Below are 6,310 nucleotides of genomic sequence, written 5' to 3'. Positions count from 1 at the left end.
TCAAACGTGCGTCGCCACTCAAGACGCTCACTTTAAGGGGCGCGAATCTGTGCCGTCGCGTGAACACTGCACGCGCGGCTCACTGAACGAAACGGACGGACACTTGCGAAACGGTGAGTTAGATCAATGGAAGCTCTTTTCCCCGGGTACGATATCGTGTCTGCTAGAAATGAAAGTCAGACTATTCAAGAAAAATTACTTATTTCTCTTGGTTCCCCTAACTTTTCATTGTTTCCGTCGAGTCAGGAGATCAGTCATTAAACGCAGCGAAATGCACTTTCGCAGTGAATGTGATAACTTAATATGATGCCAGAATGTTCTCAGTTCGAGGCAGCTTTCTACGTCATTAGCAATAATAAATTAGCAGGGGCCAAGTCTAGAGAGCAGGAAGAGAATGGGACCCTGGTAGGGAGAAGGAACTCGAACTTGGATTCATGTATGCAGGTGCAACGGCTAATTCCTCTGACAGCTCGCGATCCCAGTGATGGGGCGTTTCTTTTAATTTTTTTTGTAGGTCATCGCGAATTACTTTTTCAGATTTTTTCTAATGAGTATTAATGTAGGATTAGAGTAATCCTATTATTATTTTTCGCCATTGAGGTTGTCGCATAAATGAGTCCAAGCCATTCCTAGAATGCGATGACTGTAACCTCGTTATCATATGGTATTTGGTTTTAACCAGGCGCTTTCACTATTTGTTGTCAACTGCTTTGACTGCGGTTACGAATCGACGTATTTCCGCCGTGGTTTCTGATTAACACAGAGCGACCTATGAGCTAACATCAATCATCGCGTTAAACTGTCCGGTAACATCATCTTGCACGCAATGTCGACTGTGAACAATCGCGGTACCATGAATGCATCGGTTCATACAGTTCTTTCTTGCGTACTTTTTCGAATTGTATTTTCGTGAATTACTTTATTTAAGATGTTCCCAATATGGGCTCTCTCCTGCGTTTCTTTTCAACGGTCCCTCATAATGATGCTATCGATACTTCCGACAATGTCCAGAGCAATGACGTCAATCGGAAGTAGAGAGTATAGGTCGTCTTGCAGGCATATTTACCTGTATTTGTAAGTTTATTCTCCAGAAAATAAACAGCCTTCAGCCCCGACGCCGAGCCCCCCAAAGCGTCATCCAATTCCGCGTGGCCATCCAACTTTTCAAATTCAATCGTTTCATCTCTGCGCAAAGATCATCTCTTTGAGTTTGGTGACTTCCACTGACAATCTCAGTTCAAACGTATACGCTGGCCTTGAACACAGGACATGTCACTATAACACTTGCAAGTTGCAACTGGACTGAGAGTAACATTTGATAAATATACTGGACAGCTTGCGTGCGATGCCTGCTTTACCATAATTATCAAATCACAGCAGTTACTCGCCCGAACGTGGAAGTCATACCATTAAACAACCACCCGTGCACATAGGTATATACACCACCGACGTAAACCAATCGAACCACCTTTTCCTGCTCTTAATTTTGTCCCATCCGTTATTTTGGCACTCTTGAACGAAGAGATATCTACGAGAATCTGTGCAGAAATGCAAGACAAGCGCAACTGCTTAGTTTATGTGACAACATTCCAACCGTGGATAAAACTCAGAACTCGCTGGATGCGGAATCGCCCTTGTATTCCAATCCTCATCTCATCACTCCATCGCAAAGAAAAAGGTCAAGCTGGCAGTGCCTCCCATGTTACATGTTCGCATGACGTCATAGAACCTGCCTATATCCACCTGTCATATGACAACTACAAACTTTCAGAGGATATGCCCACGAATTTTCGCACAACGCCGTATTTCCAAAAAAAGAAAGAAAAAGAACTGCCGTTTAGGTGTGTGCAGACAAGGAAACAAGTGCGAGGCGAAAAACAAATAGACTGAGTAAATTACCTTGGCATAGACTGGGCGTACACAACATCATCAGCAGCAGCTGCCCCTTAGGCCCGCTTCAAGACAATGCCCACTCTTAAGCGACTTCCCATTAACCCACTTCGGCGCCATCTGCAACCAGCCCTGTACCTTCAAACTTCCTAACCTCGTATGGCCATATGAAAGGCGTGTGCCGAAACCTGATACATTTGCCTTTCGTTGCTTACTCATTCGCATAATTAAACTCCCTGCTCATGCCTACCCTGTCCGTGATTCAAGATAAGAAATTAGCATCCAGGTAGCAGCTGTAGCGTGTATCGACAGGGGCAAATATGGGCATATCGTGTCTCACGCTATAGCCAGTTTGGCAGCATACTCGGGCACTTCCGGCAGGAGTGCAAATACGTCAGTCGCTCCTCAGTCACCGAAAGTGTTGGTCTCGTTAAATACGCCGGATCCGATGTCAAAATGTTGGCCACGGATTCTTCGAGGCTGTGGGCGCGGTGTTAACGCGTGGAGGTTCGCTCTTAAGGATTTTACGCTAAGAGTCCGGGGACGGTTACCAGGAACCAAACCCCGGCCGAGCCAGGTAAACACAGAGCACCTACCAAAATGCTCCTGCTCTCTTTTACTTCGTCTCCCTCACTTCGCCTTCTTCATTTTATCTCTCTCTTCCTCCCCTTGCGCTGTAACCATACTATTCACACATCATGACAATCAGAAGCGGGGTATGAACCAACGCCCTCCTATACGTGCGGCCTCGTTCAGTTGAACGGATATACTCATTTCTAGTATGACTTTTGAACCCGCACGTAATCGCCAAGTATGCCGAGGTACTCGGAGCATAAGCTTCTGAGTCATAATAATAGCTACAGAATTGAGCCAAAGAGCATCGCCGATTATATATAGCATAAACAGAATAAAAAAATGATTAGTTAGTTCATCGTAAGTAGAATGCTACCGCTCAAAATAGGATTTACTACACGGGAACGTGACTATTATAGTTAACTTCTAAAACAGTTCTCGTTTCGCCTGCAGAAAGCGAGACAGCCTCCTGGCCTAAATTTAGCGGACTAGACGTGAGTCGCATTGTTAGAAGAAAGCAGACAGTGGATGGAAACATCCACACTGTCAATCTGCATGCCCATCTTCGTGTCAGCAAACCGGCAGTAGCAGGAATAAATTTAAAGTATATAAGCACCCACTACGGTTGCCCATGTTGGTTGTGGGGCTGAAATGCCGATCCCGATCGAGGACGTGGGTTTTATTCTGGCCAGCGGCCCGCTTTTTCTATGGAGGCGTAAGGAGAGGTGCCCGTGCATGCTGTGTCAAGTCAGTTTTCGTTGAACCTCAGGTTATAAAAAAAGCCGGACCCCTCCACTACGCCTTTTCTCATAGCCGATGTCACTTTGATATTAAACTCTATATACCATCGAGACAACTACAAGCCTGTCTTTAAGCTAAGCGTGCAGCTCTACTTAAGAACGGAAGTAAAACTATTTCTCAAACGTACGTGTCAATTCTTGTATTTGTTGGCGGTCTACTTGTATTTGTTTTATTTCATAGCTCCTCGATCACTTTGCTTAAGGAATTACCACATGCCACCAATTTGCGCGGGATCGAATCCCGGCCTCGGCGGCCGCTTTTCGATGGAGGCGAAAAGCAAGGAGCCCGTGTGTTGTGCGATGTCAGTGCACGTTAAAGAACCCCAGGTGGTTGAAATTTCCGGAGTCCTCCACTACGGCGTCCCTCATAGCCTGAGTTGCTTTGGGACGTTAAATCCCACAAACCAAACCAAACCAAACCAAACCAATTTGCGAACGGCGAGTTATAGTCTGAAATGTCATTCGCTTTTTAAAAGCGTCGGAAATACCATATGTTTTATGCAGTCCAGCGTTGATAGAACACCGTCTGGTCAGGATGAAGTGTTGTATCACATGGCAATAAAGGTCCATTATTAAAGTCGAAGCAGTCACTTCACGCAAGCTTTCTAGAATAAGACGAAGGGTTATACTGTTGTTCAAATTACTCGTAAACATAGACCTTAGGCCCAATTACGATTATAGTCAGTCTGCTTTAGCGTCTGGAGCGCTGTATATGATGAGCTGAAGAAGGAGTGTTAATGCGTTATGCTTCGTTCCAACTATATCCTTTTCTTCAAAATGTACTTAATTTCCGGTCGCCCCCACCCCGTGCCCTCAGATAGCAGCTGTCGACATTATGCGGGGTTTTATCACTGTGCTCTGGGGATGCCTTATCCGTCTAGAAACTTCCCGTTCCTGACACGTAGACCGCTTCACAATCAGCCCACTGCACTTTACAGATAGTTCCTAGAAACTTGACGCCAGATATAAGGTGAGGGCCCTTGACGGTTGTATCCCCTTAGTGGTGCGCGACACGTGCGTCATGTGTCCAGAAAACATCCGCCGAAGCCTTTCTTGCTATCCGTACGGAAACGGAGTGCAAATTCGCCTTCTCTGTATTTTTTAACCTTTAATAGTTTTTTTTTTCTGCGTCTGAGTTACAAACATCCTTATTGAGCTTCCGGACCAGCTCTTTTAGACAGCAATTAGAATAGCTTTTCTTGGGTCTGCCTAACCAAGCTCTGCAAACTGACGGTCAAGCTTTTCCAAGGTAAGCCACATTTCGTGCAAATGAATATAGGGTAGCGGTCATTTGCGAACTAAAATTGACGCGTGTAGAGGTCCCTAGACCCACTTCAATCCTTGACCCCTGAGGAATACGTCGGCCTGTGGCATCGGTACTCAGCTTTGAACATCTACCAAAGCACTGTTTCTGTTTCCTGAGAGCATCATGCACGCTGGACAGGTAATGATAATGCACCATGCAAGTCCTTACCTGATGCCCTGCATTCTTCCGCATCACCTACGTTGCCCCGGAAGTACGCTACTGCCAGGAGTGGTTAGCTCACCTGGATGCCACTCGCGGCGCTGTCCTTGTGGACTTTTGTTCACGTCATCATGGTTACTACCACGGTGGAGCACTGGGGATGAAGGTAAGAGGGATTTAAAAGGAAACGAGTGAATATCTATATTCCCGCCAGAATTACTAAGGCCCCGTTAAGGGGATAAGGGTAAGGAAAGCCCACATGCAGAGAATCTATCCACCGTTTTATTCTCAGCGTAGGGTGACCACATGGAACGTCGTCCTGGACTACCCCTCTACCCTTTTTTTTTTTCTTTATCTGCAGAGAAGCTGTGAATTTAGCGTAGCACGAAATAAATTTCAATTTTTATTCAATTTCAATCCATTAGTGCAGCGCCGTATTCATCCTCTGCCGCAACTATGAAATCAGATGGAAACTGGATTGTGTAAATAGTGTGCCGCGTAGTAATCGCAAAAGAGACAATTGTCACAGGAAACGGAGCTGCCATATCAGCCAGAAAGATTAAAAACGAAACTATAAATATAAGTAACGAGTTGGAACCAAAGGGGTGAGAATATTTTCAATTTAGTATTCCCAGCCACATGTGTCTTTTGCCGCCGGAAAAACTTCAAAACACCCGGAAAGAACAGAGAATCAGTCTTATATTAAGATATGTAATTGAATTCTGCTCTTTTATAGTTGACAATGCAGACTCAAAGGGCTCCAGATGCTAGCATAGAATTGAAAACGCACACTAGAGTGAACGTAAATTTGGTACGACGATGGTAATTTTGGGCTTAACTTTGGGACGTTAAACGCTACAAATCAATGAAGTAGCTTTGGGCTTAATTTCCGCCCCCCCCCTCCCCACTCCGTTCATAAAAAAGTTACAAAAGTTTATTTATTTATTTATTTATTTATTTATTTATTTATTTATTTATTTATTTATTTATTTATTTATTTATTTATTTATTTATTTATTTATTTATTTATTTATTTGATCATACTGCAGACCCAGTGAAGGGTCCTGGCAGGAGGGGCAACAATTCCAAAAGAAAACAGAAAAGCATAAAGTGCGAAAACATAAACATAAAATTTACACAAGTACAAGCAAGAAAGCAAATCAATGCACGGCCTTTTCTAAGGAAACAAAGTCCTATTTTATGACATTTATGACATTGATCGATTGACATTGATCGAAAAGGCCGGCCTCGAACCTTTCCATACGATGTTGCAGGCTTAAATTTTAGGCACCTCAGCACCGTTAGAAGCACCGGTCTAAGGAACACATCTTAACATGTAAGCGCCATTCTCAAAACCGAAGCTTTACTTTGTCTGCAATGACATGACATATTCCTGTTTGAAATTCCACATGACGAAGGGAGCGTACCGCTTCCGCGTGCGCGACACAATGACCCAGAGCATACAATGTTTATTCGAATGAACAGACCCTGAACACTCTATTTCCTTGAATTTTCCATTACATTTACTTTGCGTGTCCGATCTCAACAAATGCCTTTTCGCTGTTCCCTGTAGTGGCTACGA

Source organism: Amblyomma maculatum, chromosome 10 (assembly GCF_055883805.1).
Source record: "Amblyomma maculatum isolate TAMU_Amacu chromosome 10, ASM5588380v1, whole genome shotgun sequence".
Taxonomy (NCBI): Eukaryota; Metazoa; Arthropoda; class Arachnida; order Ixodida; family Ixodidae; genus Amblyomma; species Amblyomma maculatum.
This window is presented reverse-complemented; position numbering follows the sequence as displayed.